The sequence below is a fragment of the Leopardus geoffroyi genome, chromosome A1, assembly GCF_018350155.1.
Source record: "Leopardus geoffroyi isolate Oge1 chromosome A1, O.geoffroyi_Oge1_pat1.0, whole genome shotgun sequence".
Lineage (NCBI taxonomy): Eukaryota > Metazoa > Chordata > Mammalia > Carnivora > Felidae > Leopardus > Leopardus geoffroyi.
Window position 1 is genome coordinate 189,911,431 of NC_059326.1, and position 21,247 is coordinate 189,932,677.

A 21,247-nucleotide genomic window follows, 5' to 3' on the forward strand; every position below is an offset into this window, starting at 1 on the left:
TAACTTGTTATGCAGCAATAGATTATCAATACAGATAGTTAGTCTCTTTCCTGTGTGCCCTTCCTGTTCCTGATTACTGCTCCTCACATCAAGAGATGAAGTTTAGGGGCACCTGGGTAGCTCAGTTGGTTAAGTGCCTGACGTTGGCTCAGGTCATGATCTCACAGTCCATGAGTTCAGTCCCTGCATCGGGCTCTGTGCTGACAGTTCACAGCCTGGAGTCTGCTTCAGATTCTGTCTCTCTCTAGTTCTGTCTCTCCCCTGCTGGTGTTCTGTCTCTCCCTCAAGAATAAATTAAACATTAAAAAAAAAGAGAGAGAGAGAGAGATGAAGTTTATTTTTCCTCCACTTAAATCTGAGCTGGCCCTCGGACTGATTTGAGCAATAGAAGGCTGCAGGAGTGACATTCTGGAATTTCCTAGCAGCTTCCACCTCCCACCACTTGGAACTCAGACACATGCAGTGAGCAACCAAAGCCACATGGAACAGACATGTGGAGGTGAGCTGAGGTGCTCTGTTTGGCATTCCCAGTTGAGCTTCTAGCCAACAGCCAGCACTGACTGTGTACCACGTCTTGGACATCCCACCCAATTGAGCCCTCCAGATGACTACAGCACCCCCCCCACAAATGCCATGTGAAACAAAACTGTCCAGTCAACTGAAAGAATTGTGAAAAATAATAAATTGTTTTTGTTTTTTTTTTAAGTTACTAATTTTAGGGGTAGTTTTTATGCAGCAATCGATAACCAGAACATACTGTCTTAGGCTATTAAATTTATTCTTTAATGACTATTCTGAGCATCAGTCCATAAGTGAAGTATAGATGTCTGTCCAGAGAACCTTTCTAGGCAAAGAATTCATGCCAGGTAACATAGTCCTGCACCTTGTATCTCCTTCACATATCTCATGATGTGGGTATCCACCAGAAGCCCACTTAGGCTTTTTACATTGGCTCTCTGGATTTCATTCCAGCTTCGAGTAACTACTTGAATAGCTACCAGTTTCTGAGCTCTGCTAGGCCCTAGCACTCTCCTAACTACTTTTCTTAATTTATTAAATTATTATAGCAATTCTAAGAGCTAGGTCTATTGTTAGCTCCATTCTCCAGATAGGGAAACTGGGACTCCAAGAGGTAAAGAGCTTGCCCACAAGCTCACACAGAGATAATACACAGTGGAACCAACAGTGAGATCTGGACAGTCCACCTCCATATCCACACTCCTAACCACTATCCCGTACCCCCATCCGTTCTATGAGGTAAGGTAGATGCTTTTATTACCTCTATTTTAGGTACAAGGACCTGAGGCTTAAAGACAGTGAGTCCCTGCCACAAAGTTCACACAGTTAATAAAGGGAAAAGCTAGAAGGAAAACTTCCTCTAACACCTATGTTCTTACACATAACTGTGTTCTGCACTCCTACGTTTGGAGAATGTGCAGATTGTAGCAAGGTCTGGCCCAGTCACATAATCTCAACTCTTAGAGACTCTACCTTATCAGGTATTTTAAGAATAAGGTCAGTGAATCACGTATCTGCAGAGTAAACTTGGTAGCTCCTTAATCCTCCCTACCTTCCTTTTGGAGGAGATCCTCAGAACTTAGCAACATTCCCTTGAGTTCTTTAAATACTCTGAAAACAGCTGGCTCATTTTCAAGGACTCAGAAGAAACTCACCATATTTAGAAGTTCTGAGAGAAGAAAAAAAAAAAAGAGCAAACTCACAGATCTGCAAGAGAGAAGTATTCCCTCTGTTACTACTCTCATCCTGAAAACCCTTTTGCGCTCTTTTCATTTTAAATATGAACATCCTGAAACCCCTTTTGCTCTGCCTTTGTTTCAACTATGAACATCTCTATCCAGGAAATTTTCCACATCTATACCCTACAAACAGTGAGAAAATTAAAAGAAAACAAAATTTCCCCTACACTATTTCATCTGACGTTCATAAGCTTCTTTTAATAGCTAAAGGTATTTTAACATACGTAGCCTGATGATTTCTTGAGAATTTACTGCAGAATAATAATCTACTGAGATATTTCTGTGTCCATTTCTTCTTTGTCTATCAGGAAGGAATGAGTGGTATTTACCCCTCCCCAAAGGGCCTTTGTTCCAGGACCAAAAAGGAAAGCTGCTTGAGATGGGTGAAAGGGGGAAGGCCCTGATTACAACCCCAAATCAGACTTGTAAGTCCTGGAGGCCTTGTTCAGGGTCAGGAGAGACAGGCTCTTTCTAACAGAGCTGTAAATACTCAGCCGGCTTCCCAGAGGAGATTTGGGAAAAACAGTCTTGAAGCAAGTAGTTTGCAACTAACTAGGTTGATCCAGAGTGGAGAGGAATAGTAGGTTACTTGGTCCTTTGATGCTTTGAGGGTAATCTGAGGTAAGACTCCTCAGGCCTGTGGGTGGAGGATAAGGAAGAGTTGACCCTCTCCATACCTAGGGCCTGTGAGGTACAGGACTGGCATGGCCTCAGGGACCTCAGCAGCAATCTGTTCATCTTTGGGTGATACTTTAATAGAGGTCAATGCAAAGGATCTTGGGGAGCTCCACTAGATTTTAAAAGGTCCCGTATACATGGTTTATAACTGCCATCTATATAAAGTTGAGGCTTCATGTTGCAAATAAAAACTATTCAAGCTGTATTTGGTCAAAAATAAGATTTTTTTATAGAATAACAGGATGTTGGTTTCTTCTCTATCAGTCAGACTTCAATCAGATAACAGAACAACTATCAATATTATAGAATGGGAAATGTATTAGTATAGAAATGATATTTGCACAATTGTGGGAGTTGCTGGGGAAGAAAAGGTCTGAGAAGACCAACTAGAGGATCAGGAAAGTCACTACCTTCCCTGAAGCCTAGCCTGGGGGGACAAGCTGGAACAGTGGGAGGCAATGAGGGTACCATAAAGCATATGCCTACTAATGTCTACGTTGACATTGCCTATTATATCTCTTCTCCTCTTGTAAGGGTCCCACTTGTACCCATCGAAAGAATAGAAATGTACTCCAAAATTCTACCCTTTGGAGGAGTCATGATGCTATGGCTTGCATTGGAGTGAAAAGGGTCCTCATTCAAACTCCTCATTTTCATGCCTGTATGTACAAAGTGACTACACTATTTTATTTCTCTGCAGGAGTCCTTGTCTCACTCAGAATAGGTGTTCAAGTCTCAGCTTAATTGATTTTGACTTTATTGATTTCACAAAACTTCCAGAACAGTGAATGGGTGAGTGATGGTTTTGAAACATGTTTGCAGGTTCTCCCACAAAATGTGGAATCGAATTCAACCTCCCCTTGATTATGCACTGACCCCCGATAAGTGACCTCTTCAAAGGGACAGAGTGCAGCAGAAGTGATGCCATGAGACTTGGGAGGTTAAAAAATAAAAAGCAATATAACTGCTACTTGGCTTTTTCTCTCTCCTTGGAACACGTACCCCTGGGGCCCTGCGCCATTGTGTATGAATTCCAATTACCCTGAAGCCACCATGCTAGAGAGATTACACAGACCTTGCAGAGCTAGAAAGAGATGTCAGAGGAACCCTGGTTTATCCAGCCCCCAGCTGTTCAAGATTCCTAGCCTAGGCAAGGAGTAGCTTTCAGATGCTTCCCCTCTCCCGCTGCCAAGTTGCTCCGGCCCACACCAAGGAGAGCAGAAATGAGCTTTCTCTGCCATGCCCTGTTCAAAATACAGATGTGTGAGCAAAATAAATGTTGTTGAGAGGTAAGTCATAAGTTTTGAGGTGGTTTGTTATGTAGCCATTTTCACTGAAAGAGGACGCAAAGCAATTTTCCAAATAAGCTACAGAGTTCTAACTTAGAATAGCATCAAGTAAGTAGAGCTGCCAAAGATAAAACTGCATATATCCCAATACATCACTATGGAAGTGCATTCATCTGAGTCACTAATCTCTCCATCCAACGAATGTGTATGAACTGTCTGTGTGCTAAGGACTCAGCAGCAAAGACAGAAGTGGTCTCTGCCTTGATGGAGCTTTCAGACTAATGTGGATTAAAGAGACATTGAAGGAGTAATTTATGAGTGTCACAAAAGGGGAAGCCCAGGAAGCTCTGTCAGATAAGTCACATGTCTTTTCTGGAAACTTCTTGAAGATATTTTCCCATTAATTAAGAAGAATCCTTTAGATACTGGCAATGTTCCAGACATAGAGAGCAAAAGAAATCAATTTACAAGTTCAACAAATGCAGGCTACCTGTGTTACAAAGGTTTATGATGGCTGCTTTTGACTATGGCAATCAGCTGTCCTTTCTCTAAATCAAACATACATAAGCAAGATGTTGATTGTATGCTCTTTTCTGAGCCTACTTCGAAATTATTTATAATGATGAAACTCTAAGATCATCTTGTCTAAGAAACACTGCTATGCAGAGTGGCCATAGTTTGGTTGCAAATCGAAATCATGCACAAGATCTATATTAGAAGCTAAAAGCTTTCTCATCAGGCTTCTGATAATGAAGTTTGCTAACCATTCTAGTGCATGAAGTAGAATTATGAAAACTGATTCAGTCTAATTATCAAAGGGTCGGAGTTTTTCCGCTATTCTCAAAATGTAGCCATTGAAGCGGCTTGGAAACTCGTTGTCCGGAATTTAAATTGCCTATTGCCAAGGCTCACTGACTGTTCCAGGAATGAACAAAAGTACTTAAAATCTCCGGACTGTTTGATTACAGGTACCTATCCGCCGTTTGCTCGGTCATGTACAACCGTGCAATTAAAACAAATGGTGGCACATAAAAGGCTGACTGAGGTAGATTTAGCCTGTGGGCAGAGTGCCAGTCTGTTAGAAAGAAGTGCCAAGCATGGTGGGGAAAACAATGAACAGAAGATACAGGGGCCCCCATGCAACATACCCTCTTGGGGCTTACAGTCTAGTAGGGGAGAAAGACAAGTAAATGGCATCAATAGGACAGTGTATAACAGCAGTGTATAACTGCTTGCAAAGGAGCAGTTGAGTGTGGTGAGGGATGAGAGAAAGCTAACTAAGGAAGCAACCTCTAAGCTGAAGGTTGTATAGAAGTCAGCAAGGCCAAGGTGTGGAGGAAAGGAGAAGAAGGCATGGTTCAGGCTGAGTCAGGTACAAGCTATGACACTGGAAAGAATCAGAATGTCAGAGAAACTAAAAAAAAATCAGAATGGTTGGAAGATTAGGAGACAAAATGGGGAGAGATAAGGCTGCACAAGTAGGGAAAAGGGCCGGCTGGGTCATGAAGGGCCTCGTAAGCCATTTTAAAGAGGTTCAACTAACTGTGCCTTAGATTTCATTCCTAACACGAAAAAGACAAGGTTAGCTAGCATCTCAGAATTGTTCTTTAAAGAGAGATTCACTTTTATGAGGATCTCTAAAGATCAAGTAAATGGAAGAATCTGTTCTTCTTTGGTCTTAGGTCAAGACTTCAGAGAACATGGAGTTTCCGTTCTCATGCTCACATTTTTGTCTTCCCAAGACTGGAAGCTATTTACTCCTTTACCTAGTCAGCCCTGACCTCCCTCTGCCCAGCAGATTAGAGAGGGAGGCTACAGAATGAAGTCTGAAAGATTAGAAAATATAATTTTCCGTTCTTAAGAAGGAATCATGCAGCAAAAAGGATAAGGATTACTGTTTCAGACAAGCACAAGACTAAGTAAATACTGAGAGTTTAGAATTGTCAAATATTTTACTTTTCGTGTGAGGAAGACTCCTGCATAGAACATTTATGCCTTTTATCTGGGTCTCAGAAAAATCATGTATCTTATGGTTTAGTACACAGCACGTGTGAATACACTACTACCACTTGGTAATCAACCATTTTTACTGTAGGCAAAGTGATTACACACTTGTAAATTTACTCAGTTATGGAATGACCACCTCTCCTGAACGCTGCTTGGTTTGCAGAAAGGACCTGAGCCAAGTGTAGGATGCCTCCCTGTTTGAGTGCTAGACATTTAGTGTACCTAGCTAGCATGGTACTAACGGGAAGAAAATAAGAGATGAATTAAATACAAGCCACAGTCCATTGGAAGTCCAGGCACAGGCTTGATGACATGGGGCAGGCAGGTCTTCCAGAGCAAATCAAAGTCTGAGTTCTGCAAAAACTTTACACTTTCCTGTTTCCTGGACCAACCAGAGTAAACTAACAATAAAGAAACCCCTTAACACTGAACATAAAGACAAGTGTATTAGTTCTCTACTGCTGCCATAACAAATTACCACAATTTAGTGCCTTAAAACAACACAAATTACCTTATAGTTCTAAAGATCAGAAGTCCAAAATGAGTCTAATGGGCTGAACCCAAGGTGTCAAGAAAGCTGTGTTCCTTCTGGAGGCATTAGGAGAAGAGCCATTCCTCTCCTTTTCCTGTTTTTAGAGGCTGCCTACATTCCTTGGCTCATGGCCCCCTTCTCATCACTCTGTCCTGTTATCTCATCTCCTTTTCTGACTCTGCTGCCTCCCTCTTTCCCTTATAAAAATCTTTGGAATTACATTGGGCCCACCCAGATAATCCAGGATAATCTCCCCATTTCAAGATCCTTATCTTACATCCATGTTTTTCTTCTTATTTTTTTTTAACCTCAATATAAATATAAAAAGGTGGGGGAGGAAGATCTCTAACTTAATCACATCTCAAAATCCCTCCTGTCATGTAAAGCAATATAGTCACAAGCTCCGGGGATTAGGACATGGACATCTTTAGAGGGCTATTATTCTGCCTGCCACAACAAGAAGGGAACAATCTGTGAGATCTGAAAGAGTGAGATTCTGTCTGGTTTGTTTGACATCATCCCCAGCATAGTACCTGGGCTCATCATCAGTAATCAGGGTATACCTATTGAGTAACTGAATAAATGAATAAGGAAAAAGAAAACATGTGCTACTTCCTGCATTAACCCCTCATGTGAATAAGTATTAGAAGTTTCCAAAATCTGTAACTTGTGTCTCTTAAAAATTTGAAGGACTGAATGGGTACTTAGTGTCAGTTTGGGAAGATGAAAAAGTTCTGGAGATGGATGGTGGTGATGGTTGTACAACAAGATGAATGTATTTAATGGCACTTTAAAATGGCTAAAATGGTCAATGTTATGTTATGTATATTTTACCACAATAAAAGAATATGAAGAAGTCAAGAAAAAAAACATACAATGGGCCTTAACAAAAACAGTAACTGACTTGGATATCCCTCTTACAATAATTTCTGGAAAGAAAGTGTGGAATATCCTCAATCCTTGGGCCAAATTTTCTTCTCATCATCTTGTTTTCCTCCTAAAGCATTAGAATTTGTGACAGGTCATGTTCATTATGCCAAAATGTTTTCCATTTGCTTTTGGAGTTACACTAATGTAGGAGAGATCAGTCAAGCGAGCAGATTTTTATTTGGGCCTTTGGTTAGTTTACTTTTCTAAGTATCTTCATGTGTCTGCATCACAGTTTTAAACTCATACTCATCCACACACTTCCTCTAACACATAAACACAGTTACATACACACACATAAACCTGTGCAAGAAGTTAGTGTTGCTCAGACCCAACGAGTCTGTGAAGTGAATTTTTCACTGATTTGTCAGTTCATTTGAGCAAACTGCAGACACAGCCTCAGAAAGACCATTCTCAGAATAGATGATCAACTTTTATCCCAGAGCAACAACTAGGAACCAATTAGAGCCATTCTCTTCAATGGGGCTTATTATTAGTGTTAATCTGTGAATAGAAGAGTCCAATTGTGAGGAAGGTTAGCAACCCCAAATAACATGCCAGTAAGGTTTATTAGGCTTCTGCCAACACCTTTAGGCTGCCTTAATTGTTTCTTCAGGGCTGGTTTCACACAGAGAATGGAGTCATTTCCAGTGCTCCAGCCTAGTTTCTCAGCTTCAGGTGCAAAAGGCAGGGAAGAGCCCAGAAAACTTGGTTCTCTCTACTAAACCTATCAGAGAGGTATTTTAAGGAACATACACAATGTTGCACATCTAAAATCAGTAGAATAGAACCTGGAGCCCAAATCTGTCTTACTCGAAGTCTATTACATTTCTACTACATCACACACTGACCCACTGCTGAAGAGTCAGTCCTCAGAAAAAGACCAAGCCAATGTATGCCTTCAACAACTATTCTTCAGTCCTTCCCCTATATCCTGGCCCCCTTCCAGCAGCCCTCCCTCTCATTGTTTTACAGGAGCCTAGTCCCCTGCCATACACGCCCATTAAGGAATAAGGCAGTCAACCTCAAGCCAACCTTTCAAGCCAACCTCATCTAGAACTAACTGGGTGCTTTATTTTGGGCCTGAACCTGTGTTAAATGTCTCACATATGTTATGAAAAATATTTTGTAAAATCTTATTCTTGGATACGATTGGTGATGCTGAGGTCTGAGAAGTCATCAGCAAAACCAGAGCCTGAATTTATAACACCAGACCAAGTTCCAGGCCTTTCTATTCTACCACATTGCCCTTGGGGCCAAAACTTACAACTCCGTCTTCCTTACCACAGTGAATGTCAGTAAGTGGAGTATAATATTGACTTTGTCATATAAACAAAGCAGGCAAGGGAGAGAATGGAGATGGCAAAGAAACAAGGAGCCCTTAGCCAAGGGAAGAAAGGACTTTTCTATAAACAAAGCTCTCTTACATTTTGCTTTCAAAGAATTTCTTTATAGCCGCAAGGACTGTATGAAATACATTTGTGTTGGAAAGCACAAGAATGTATCAATATTTCTTCTGTGTTTTGTATGCCTTGGGTTGAAGGAGCTTGGCAAAAATTGTTCCTTCCAGCAGGAAGCTGACCCTGATCCCAGCAGATAAATAAGGTAAGATGGATCCAGAGCCAGTCTTGATAGTGTCCCAAAGCCCTCTCGCTCCTCTGACCAATATCTTAGAAAACGAGATCAGACGTTTCCCAAGAGATTTGCCCACAAGAGGCTCATTATTCTTTGAATCAGTCTGGAGTAAAAATCCCTCTGTGAAAACAGCCTTCCCTTGGAGAGCTTAATGTTATTTCCTGTCTCAAGATCGCCAGGGCTGAGAGTACTCACTCATGAGCACCCCTTTGCAAAGTTGGGAGCGGTGTGGTGTGCAGGGAAAGACTTTTTATAGAGATTCAGGTCAAGGAGCAAGAGAAGATTCAAGCTGAATCTTGATTTTTCTTTTCTTTTCTTTTTCTCAGCCAATAAAACTATCCAAGAAATTGTTTCCACAGACCAAAAAACTGAAGGTTTGAAAGGAGGGATTCTAAGCTCTTAAATCTTTTTCTCTGAAATTAAACACAAAAGCAAACTAACACTACCAAACCAGTGGTAAACAACTTTGATGAAAACTAATCGGGGCAAATCAGTGTGGCAGGGATATTTGGTCTCCTTTGAAATTGCCAGAAAATCATACAGTTATCAGACAGTAAGTCTCTAGCCTGCAACCCAGGACAATGGAGGAAACTTGCCGTGGATGAAATTGATACACAGAAATCCCTCCGTGGGCGGCATGTACTTACCAGGGAAGTTGGTGCCTGAGCTTGGGAAGAATCAGAGTCAAATGTAACAAACAGTTCCAGGGCAGAGCTAAGCTGACCAACAACATGTGGTTTGTTTGTTTGTTTGTTTGTTTGTTTGTTTGTTTGTTTTTGCCTATTTTACAAACTTGAGTTTGTAAAATTTAAAGAGTTGAAGAGAAGAGTTAAATCTTCCACTGACAAGTCTCCTGGAGAGCTTGTGTCTATTCTCTTGCCGGTTATGGCATTTGAAAACCCCAAGCCAAGTGGTCCTCATGGAATGTGCAAGGAAAATTCCACTTCATCTGACTGACACCACACTAGAGTCAAATTGTAAAGCTGGCCGAAGCCTCATGATATACGTGGAAAATAAAATGCCTTGGGTTCCCATACTGGCCCTGCCACCATGTCCATGGGAGATCAATGCGAGACCTTATTTTTCTCCTCTGCAAAATGAGGCTTTGGATTAGATCATCTCTAGCATTCCTTTAAGCCTTCACAATCTAGATTTCTAAATTTGTCTCTGGCCCTTTTTATTTCCCTCTATTCCAAGTCCTTCTCCCCAAGTTTTGTCACTTGCCTACTACATTCCAAGGCAGAGGACAAACCCAGACATTTCTGTAAATGGTAATGTCTGTAAATATTATGATTTAAAATACACACACACACACACACACACACACACACACACACAAAAGGATAAAGGTTTTGTGATCTTTGTTTTGCGGATGCAGAAGCTGAGAGAGATTAAAGCACTCGCCCAAGGTCAAAGGTCAAGAAGAGGGTTGTGTCTGAATTTGAATTCAGGACCATCAAACTCTGAAGTTCACATTCTCTTCGCTATACCCTGCAGTCTCCCTCTGTGGCCCTGGACTTTTTCTAAGAGTCCCAGGGCAAATGGCTTTTTTTTTTTCTCAACTTGAAATTCCTAAGGAACAAACCTCTGTTCCCCATCAAAGCTTATATGTCCTATCTCTCACTTCCTCAAATGCTTATCAGTTTTGCACACATTTTCTTTGTAACTGAGATAGAATAACCTATTCTGATAACTTATTCCAACCCATTTATAAAAAAGAGGAAGAAACTGAAGCCCAGACAGGAAGCATTTTGCTCCTACTCACAGAGTACACATAAGACCCAAATATAGCCCATCAAACAAGCCCAGCTGTCACATTTTAAACTTTTTAAAGCTTTAATTTGTCACACAGCCATGACTACTAAAATGTCACTGAATTACCTCAATTAACATATTAACTCTCATAGGTAATATTTTTTTATAAATAAGATATGTTCTCTTTCATAATAAAAATAATACATGTTTATTTTTGACAATCTGGAAATTAAAGCAAAACAGGACAAGAAAGAAATCCATGTACAAATCACCCAAAAAAGAGGAAAGTTAATTTTACCAAATTTACTTCCAGTACTTTCTCTTTCTTTTCTTTGACATCATTTCAGTTTTATTTTTTATAAAACTTTTTTTTCTGATTTTGAAAATATGTGGCCCACAAAGAGACACCACTGCATCCCCAATCAGAAGGACTAAAACTTAAAAAAAAATTTTTTTTAAAAAGACTGACACCATCAAATATTGGCAAGGATATGGAGCAACCAGAACTTGCTTATATTGTTGGCAAGAGTATAAAATGATACAACCACTCTGAGAATGGGCCTGGCAGTTTCTTACAAAACTAAATATATACCTACTCTGTGACCCAGAACTTCACCCAGGTACCTACCCAAGAGAAAAACATATGTCCATAAATGACTGTATAAGAATGTTCATAACAGCTTTATTTATAATAGCCCCAAACCGAAAACGGACTAGGTGTCCGTCAATAGGAAAATGGAAATACCAAAAGTGATACATTCATACCACCCTCACGACAGAGAACAACAAACTGCTGGTACATGCAGTAGCATGGTTGAATCTCAAAAACATTACGTTGAATAAAAGAAGCTTTACACAAAAGACTATATACTATACGAATCTATTTACATGAACTTCTGTAACAGGCAAAACTAATCTATGCTGGAAAAAACGAGAACAGAAGTTGCTTTGGGGAAAGGGATTGACTGGAGGTGAAGGAATTTTCCAAGGTGATGTCAATGTTCTGTATCTCGCTGCGGATTTGTCAGGTGGATGTATTTTCAGAACCCACTGAATGGTACATAGAATCTGTTCATTTCATCACAAGTAAATACTACCTCCTAAGGAAAAAAAAAAAAGTACCCAAACAAATTCTTAATTTTAAAAAATGCATAATGAAGTATTTAGGCAAAGGTATAGAGAGGCCAACGATGTATCTTGAAACGCATCAGAAAATAAAATGGATAAACAGAGAAATGGATAGATCAGTGATAAAACAAATATAGTAAAATGTTAATTGTAGAATCTAGGTTGTGGGTATATGGGTATTCACTGTAATTCTTCCATATTTTCTGTATGTGTGAGAACTATCATAATAAAATGTCTGGGGGAGGGGCGCCTGGGTGACTCAGTTGGTTAAGTGTCCGACTTCAGCTTAGGTCATGATTTCGTGGTTCATGAGTTCGAGCCCCATGTTGGGTTCTGTGCTGATAGCTCAGAGCCTGGAGCCTGCTTCAAATTCTGGGTCTCCCTCTCTCTCTGCCCCTCCCCAGCTTTCACTCTGTCTCTCTCTCTCCCTCTCTCTCTCAAAAAATAAATAAACATTAAAAAAAATTTTTTTAATGTCTGGGGGAAAACTTCAAAAAAAAAAAAGTAGAATATATGGGAAACTCAAAAAGTTCAAAGAAAATAAGCCTCTCCCAAAACACTAATGCCCAACAACAATACTGAAAACAACGGTGAATTGCCTTCCATCCTTTTCTCCTGGATTTATGGGTTAGGTGGGTGTTTTTACAAAATTAGTATCAAGCAGATATAAATCTTCCTAGTATGAAGTAGCAATTTATGAATGACACTTTCCCAGATCATTAAATACTCTTCAAAAATATTGTATTATAATTTATTTAAATTTATTTTGAATATTTTAGGTTAATTTTCCACTACTATAAATAACACTTTCATGAACATAGACAAGTAAATATGCATTTTGTCTAGGGCCTTACAGCCACCCCACGCTATTACCAAAAGGAAATACTTTTCAAAACAATATAGCATTGTTGTTTAACAGGTGGAAATATGTCTACCTCCACCGCCTACTAAACGGAAATGTGCTAAGTCTCCCTAGGTCTATTTCTTCTTCTGGGTTCCAAGGTAGTTATTACTGGAAGTGCCTAGCACTGTGCCTGGCACATAACTAACTCCCAATAAATGGCAGCTATTATATTTCACCCAGTCATGTTACTTGTGCACTGTGACAGCTAGTTGAGAATATTTCTGACAAAGGAAATATTTGGGGAAACACTGCAAGAACCATAGACATAACAAAAGCCTGTCTGATTTGACTTAGTATCACCACATCTCGCACAGTTTCAATCCTATAAGAGGTACTCAATAAATATAAGCTAAATAAATTAGTAATGAATGAATGCATAAATAAAGGGCAGCTACCTGACTTTAATTCACCTAGGTGTGATGGCAGCCTCAACTTCCCCTGTAAGTTTTTTTCTGCCTCTGTCCCTCTGGAAGCAGCTGAACACATCTATCCTTTGTTAGCTGAAATTGTATGACATGCCTCAACCGGGAGACCAGAGTTCAAAGTCTGGTTCTATCTCGAACTAGCCACGTGTCTTTGGACTGCTAAAAACATACCCATTATTCTATTTGACTATTACAATAGTCTGTAATGAGGTAGGGGTAGAGAGCATGTCATTACTCCCCTTGTTCAGATGTGGAAACTGAGGCCCAGAGAAGTGAAATGATTTGTCCAAATTCCCTCCTCTCCTCCAGACCAGGAGGCAGTCAGGTAAACAATTTCCACAGGCCTTTCTGGCTGTAAGGGGCTTAGGCTGCATTGTTTCCTTTTGACCACTGTCTGGTTGCAAATAGACCCCCCATCTACTATTCTTCATGCTACATCCTCCTGTGTTCCCTCTCCCTGCTCCCTTTCCAACAGCCAGCTGTGTCAGGTTGCGCTAGGGATTTTTGACAACAGAGGGGGCTGCTGAGCCAAACTGGGCTTTCTCCAAATAAGGAAGAAGAGCTTGCCTGCCGGCTTAGATGTAGCCTGAGTTCCTCATTCCATCCTGAGTTCTGTGAAGCCTCTTAGGTCACAGTAGCACAAAATATTCTAGGGATTTGTGGTACAAAATATAATCCATGAAGAACATGTGCTCTGGTCCTAGCTCTGCTAGTAACAACTTGTCACCGCAGGAAAGTCCCTTCACAGAAATGTAAAAAAAGTCCTAGCGCAGGGGTTCTTAAACCTGGCTGCACATCAGAATCTCGCAGGCTGCTTACTGAAACACACAACCCTGGCAGATGCCTGCACTACCCAGCTATGATCATCCCCTCTGTGTTCTTAGACATCATCATGCATGGTGAACCCTTGGGCCATTACTCCTTCGAGCTGTTTGCAAACAAAGCTCTAAAGACAGCAGAAACCATTTATGCTCTGAGCATCTGGAAGAAAGAATTTGGAGAAGGAATTACAGAGTTATTCTGGGATTTCTGTGCCAGGATGGTGACTTCACATGCCTTATTGGCACTGGTGGCCCGTCCTTCTATGGGGAAAAATCTAATGGTGAGAATTTCATCCTGAAGCATATGGTCCTCAAATCTTGTCCATGGCAAATGCTGCATCCAACACAGAGTTCCCAGTTTTTCATCTGCACTGTGAAGATTTAATGGATGAATGGCAAGCATGTGGTCTTTGGCAAGGTAAAAAAGGGCATGACTTTTGTGAAAGCTAATGGAGCACTTTGGGTCCAGGAATGGCAAGACCAGCAAGACGATCACCATTGCTGACCATGAACAAGTCTAATAAATTTGACTTGTGTTTTATCTTAACCATCAGACCATTCCTTCTGTAGTTCACAAAAGTACCCCTTCACCCTCATCTGCTCAAAATAACCTATAATCTTTGTGATCTCACTGCAAAGAATACGGGTTCCATATTTTTCTATCCCCCTCCAAGTCTAGCTGGATTGCAGAGTTAAGTTTATTATTATGAAATAAAAACTAAACAAAAGCAAAGGAAGAAAATACACAGTCCAGGGCCCCATCTCAGACCTATTAACCAGAATCGCCAAGAGTGGAACCTGGAAATCTCTAATTTTATAATTTCAGATCCCAGGACTTTCTGATACAGAGACATATTTGGGAACCACTAAATTAGATAAACTCAAGCTCTTTTTTTTTTCATTCTAGATGTAAACTCGAAATGTCAACCTCTCTTCTGCTCCCCAAAAAATACAACTCCTTTAATTTCTGGTTTATTGGTCATTGAATGCCTAAAGAACTGTCTTAATGATTTGAAGGCAGCGTTATACAGTAGAAATAGAACATGAGCCACAAATGTGAGCCACATTTATAATTTTACATTTTCTAGCAGCCATCAAAAAACAATGTTAAAAGAAATAGGTAAAAGTAAGTTTAATAGCATATTTTAATTAATATATGCAAAATATTATTTCAACTTGCAACAGATATAAAATTATTGAGATATTTTACATTTTTTTCTTTTGTGGTGTCTCCATGATCATTATGTATTTTACTTGTACAACATTCATCCATTTGGACTAGGCACATTTCAAATGCTCCGTAGCCACATGTACCCAGTGGTTCCCCATTGCAGGGCTGGTAAGCTGCATCAATAGCGGATAGGGCAATAATCAACTAGCAGTATCCATGATGAGCAGGATATTGGGGGCGAGGCACATGTGCCCTATAGTTGTCATCACTGGGTAGTAAACACCAAATGACCTAATTTCCAGTTCTCTAGAGATCAGGCAAAAGGACAAAGGTCAAAGAAGACTCCGCCTACGACTCATTCATGGTGAGGAGACAGGAAATCCACACTAGTGGTTAGTGGTTAGAAGCACTGCAATGGAGTGTAACAAATATTAAAATAAGTAAGACAAAGACTTAGCCAGGAGTGGGTAGAATAGCCCAAGCACTAGCACTTGAGAATATATGATCTTCCTAACTCAGGGTCAGTATAATGGGCCTATTGAAGGGCTATTGATTGATTTATAAGGAACATTCACAGTGTGGTTGAATATCCACTATGAGAGATAGCCAGCTGACACATTGCAGAAAAAGGAGGGGAGGAAGGTACCTAGGCCACGAAAATAATAACATAATCAGTAATAACAATAGATCACATTGAAAAATTATAATTTTAAAAAGCACTTTATTATCCATTTTCATTTGTTCTTTATGACATTGGCAGGCAGATGAGATGTGTGTGCCCATTTTAGACTGGGGAACTGAGGTTCAGAGAGGTATGTGTTTGCCTAAGTCTCCCCAGGGAGTAAATAGCATAGTTTCTCCACATGAAGCTCTCTGGTCCATATAGGAATTCAATCCTGGTCTCATTATCAGTGAACTCTGGCCAACTACTTACCTGATGCAGCTATAAATATCATTAATTCACTTTTAAAAGGCCTTTCCTCTTCTAATAGATTAAGTCCTGTTAGCTTCCTATCCACTCCCTCCTCTGTGTCTGCGTCTGCCACCTCCTCTGCCCCTCTGCTGTCTCTAATCATTCATCTCCCTGGAAGGTGTAAATGCCTTTGCCTGGGGCAAGGATGCCTTTTCTACAGCACCACGTGGAGCTGACAGCCCACTGGTAATACAGAAAGCAGCACTTTCCTCTGCTGGCTGAGCCCAGATAACAACTTGCAAAGTCACTCGTGGAGGCATGGGAAGGTTTTGAGCATGTGATGAAATGAGCCGATGTGTAAGGCAGACGAACAGTTGAAGTGGAAAGAGGAAGAACCAGAAATAAAAAGAGGAAGAAGGAAGGAATAGTAATAGTCAATATTGGCTCTTTTTCCCATTCAGCTCTTAGCTTCTATTAGTTCCTCAGAGAGGCCTTACCTGTATAGGCTACCCATCATGTCACTCTCTATCAGATGATCATCCTTTGGTTCTGCACAGCATCTGTCACTCTCAGATATCTTTGTTATTACCTGTCCCCACCCCAGATTGACTATAAAGTCCATGAATACACAAATCATATCTGTTTTATTCACTGTTCTATCTGCAGATATTAAAACCACACCTAGACCATAGTAAACGCTCATTAAATATTATTTTAATGAGTGAATGAGAGGTTGGGCTAAGTACCTAACACCATTTACAAGTCATATCATTAAGCCCTCACCTTAATCCAAGGAATCAAGTATTAACCATCTGCATTTTACATGTTCCAATAATCTAAGCATGAGGTGATAAGAGTTTATAACCTATATACTGTAAAGTCACTAGTAATTTCCTAATCCCTCAAATCCAAGCCCTTTTCTCAAAGAAACCTTTTCTCATTCATCCCAGCCTTGTTTTAACATTGGGAGACTGTTGACCTTGGGTTCCTCCTAGAAAATCTCTTTTGGATTCCACACATTCAGTCATTTAACAAAAGTTTACTAAGCACTGACTATGTGCCAATCGCTGTTACAAGGGTTGAGGGTGCAAAGTTTTGGCCAAGTAGAAATTAAGAAGGGACCTAATACAATAATGCTAGTTTTCTCTTCATCATTTCTTCTCAACTTCCTCCACTTTCAGGTCCCCATTTTTCCTCAATCTCTCACATGTGAGTATCCCCAAGGTCCAGCTGTAGGCCTCTTTTTATGCACATTCCCACCTGAAAGAAAATGGTGATTTCAATCTACCATTGCCTCTTAAGCAGTCACCTATATGCAAATGCCTTCTAAATCAATAATCTCCAATGCAAACCTTTCTCCTAAACTCCAAATCTACATCTCTTTTCTACCAGGACAACCCATCATCACCTCTTCTCAACTCTACAACCTGCAAATGGAATCCATCAAGTACCCTGCCCTCCCAAACTGGCCTGAATTCCTGGCATCTATTACTACAGAGAGGTCACAAGGGAGAAACCAAAGAGACCCAACAATTTTTAGCTTCAATTAAGTTTATTATCAGCAATAGAAGCATCTGCTCCCTACCAGGTCTCTAACCCTGCCCTCCACCTCTCCAAATGTCATGGCAACCAAAAAAAAAAAAAAAAAAGGTAAGTTTTCCATGGCTCAGCATGAGGAAGAGTATCCATAATGCACTGAGTCAGTCCAGTGGTCTGAAATAACTGAAATAGCAAACTAGTAGTAGGAGAGCTGGCCTCATAAGGTGACATACAGATTGGGAGAGTGGTCAAGTGCACTAGAAGTCAGGGCTGTAAGTACAATGGACGCATTTTCAGCTCCACTGTAGAGTCACCAGAGGGCCCAAGGCCTTAGGCTTCAAAGTAGGAGGTGGGAACAGGGGCTCCTACAAGAATGTTAAAATCCTTGAAATTAAGTCATTATGTACTATTTAAAGGCTCTATTACACTGAGTCCACTTTGACCCCCATGCAGGGATGTGTTAGAGTCAAAAATGCACATAGAATTTGAGTTGCAAAACAAGTGGAAAATCCTTGGCTTAGCAGATTCTGGTGTAAGGAATGAAAAGTTGACAGACTTTAGCATTAGAAAAACTTTTGCAAGTTAACTCAACCCCTTGGAGGAATTCCCTCTACTGCAGAAAAGGTAAACTGAGTTTGAGGACCACCAGTAATAAGTAGTATTAAATAAACAGAACCACTGCTAATAAATAAATAAATTATAAATAAATAAATAGTATCTATGTATACATTCTTTGAGAAAGAATGGCATGATTGATGATTTCTGCCATAACAAGGAATGAGAGGCAAGGTAATAACAGGATTATCCCACCTATTTGCCATCCCAAATGGTCAGGCATTTTTTTTTTTTTTTCAACGTTTATTTATTTTTGGGACAGAGAGAGAGCATGAACGGGGGAGGGGCAGAGAGAGAGGGAGACACAGAATTGGAAACAGGCTCCAGGCTCTGAGCCATCGCCCAGAGCCCGACGCGGGGCTCGAACTCACGGACCGCGAGATTGTGACCTGGCTGAAGTCAGACGCTTAACCGACTGCGCCACCCAGGCGCCCCTGGTCAGGCATTTTTAGATGTATTCTGCTAATCATAGTCAATAAACAACAACATTTTATTTTATTATTATTTTTTTATTTTATTTTATTTTTTCAACGTTTATTTATTTTGGGGACAGAGAGAGACAGAGCATGAACGGGGGAGGGGCAGCGAGAGAGGGAGACACAGAATCGGAAACAGGCTCCAGGCTCTGAGCCATCAGCCCAGAGCCTGACGCGGGGCTCGAACTCACGGACCGCGAGATCGTGACCTGGCTGAAGTCGGACGCTTAACCGACTGCGCCACCCAGGCGCCCCTTATTTTTTTACTACACAAAAATGTGGATTTAACTTAACCAAATACATTTTATTTGAATCAAGTTAAGGAACAGTTGCTAACATTCCATATTGCTCAGGACAAGGCCATAGGTTCAGTCTCTGAGGGCTAGTTAACTTTGCTCTGTTAAGCAATACCTGATTTCATCCCTTGAAAAGTCATAGATTTACTTATAAATATGTACTATTCCATATGTGAAAAACAGATCAAAATGAAATGCACTGTCAATATTAAGATGTCAACTCTTCCCAAATTCATCTACAGTTTCAGTGCAATCTCAATCCAAAATCCAAGCAAAAGAAATTTATTATTTAAATGTCTATTCAATTCTAGGAATTTACAAACTGATTTTAAAATTTGTGTCAAAATGCAGATAGGCCAAATAATTTTTTAAGGAACAAAGTAAGGGAGCTCACACTACCTGATTTCAGGAATTATTATAAAGTTATTACAAACAATAAAATATGATATTGATGAAAAGACATACTTATAGATCAGTGGAACAAAATAGAGGGCCCAGAAACAGATCCACACATACAAGTTCAACTCCTTTATAACAAAGATGTCAAGTCAGTCCAATGAGAGAAAGGATAATCTTTTCAACAAATGGTACACCAAAATTAACCACACCCTTACATTATACTACACACAAAAATAACTCAAAATGAATCAAAGAGCCAAATATAAGAATCCAAACAATAAAACTTCTAGAAGAAATCATATAGACTTTGGAGTAGTCTTAAATCAAAACATGAATTTAATAAGTTGGACATCATCAAAATGAAATTTTTTTGCTATATAAAAACCACTATTAAGAAAATGAAGGCAAGCAAGCCCCAGACTAGGAGAGAAGATCAGCAAAATAGATACCTTGAGAAGGATTGTAAACATATATAAAGAATTCTTACAACTCAGTGATTATTAATAAGAAAAACTAATTAGAGCCTAAATAAAATATTTGAACAATCATTTCACCAAAAAAATATATACATACATACACTCACACACACACACACTCACACACACACACACACACACACACACAGATGGCAAACAGGCACACAAAAATGTGCTGATCATTATTAGTAATTAGGAGAATGCAAATTAAACGACAATGAGATATCATTACAATTCTTAAAATGTTTAAATAAAAAAAATGAACTATACCAAGGGTTGATGAACACATAACTGAAACTTTCATACACTGCTAGTGAAAATGCATAGTGACAGAACCACTTTGAACAGTTTGGCAGTTTCTTAAAAGTCAAAAATACACAGGGCGCTTGGGTGGCTCAGACGGTTAAGCATCCGACTTTGGCTCAGCTCATGATCTCACGGTTTGTGAGTTCGAGCCCCGTGTCGGGCTCTGTGCTGACAGCTCAGAGCCTGGAGCCTGCTTCGGATTCTGTGTCTCCTTCTCTCTCTGCCCCTCCCCAACTTGTGCTCTGTCTCTCAAAAAAGAAATAAATGTAAAAAAAAAAAAAAGAAAGTCAAAAATACATCTGCCATACCATTCAGGCATCCCTCTCCTAGGTATATACCCAAAGAAAAAGAAAGCATATATACATACAAAGACTTGTATGTGAATGTTCATAATGGCTTTAACTGTAATAGCCCCAAATTGGAAAAACTCAAATATCCATCAATATGTCAATGGATAAAGAAATCAGAAATCAATACAATGGAATACAACTCAACAGTAGAAATGAACAGATTATTAATACACACAACAGGGATAAACTTCAAAATAATTACAATGAATGAAATAAATCAGGCAAAAAACACAATATACATGTTTGATTCCATTTATATGTAATTCTAGAAATGCAAAAATAATTTACAGTAGAAAAAAGCAGATAAATAGCTGTTGGAGAATATGGTTGGGGAGACAAGAAGGAATTTTTTTGAATTTTTTTAAAGTTTATTTATTTATTTTGAGAGAGGGAGAGAGAGAATCTCAAGCAGACTGCACGCTGTCAGCACAGAGTTTGAGGTGGGGCCTGAACTCAGGAACCATAACTGAGTTGAAATCAAGAGTTGGACGCTTAATCAACTGAGCCTCCCAGGTGCCCCAAGAAGAAGGAATTATAGTGAAACATAAAGAAACTTTTGAGAGGTATGTGTTCATTACACTGATTTTGGTGATGGTTCACAAGTGTAGACATACATCTACACTCATCAAATTGAACACTTTATATACATGCAGTTTATTTTATGGTTTTTATATTTCACAAAGCAGTTTTAAACATTTTTTTAACGTTTATTTGTTTTTGGGACAGAGAGAGACAGAGCATGAACGGGGGAGGGGCAGAGCGAGAGGGAGACACAGAATGGGAAGCAGGCTCCAGGCTCTGAGCCATCAGCCCAGAGCCTGACACGGGGCTCGAACTCACGGACGGTG

General features: G+C 39.9%; 1 pseudogene; it reads left to right on the top strand.

Moving 5' to 3' along the window:
- Positions 1-13,762: 13,762 nt before the first annotated feature.
- LOC123604971 lies at positions 13,763-14,421 on the top strand (annotated as a pseudogene).
- Positions 14,422-21,247: the final 6,826 nt, after the last annotated feature.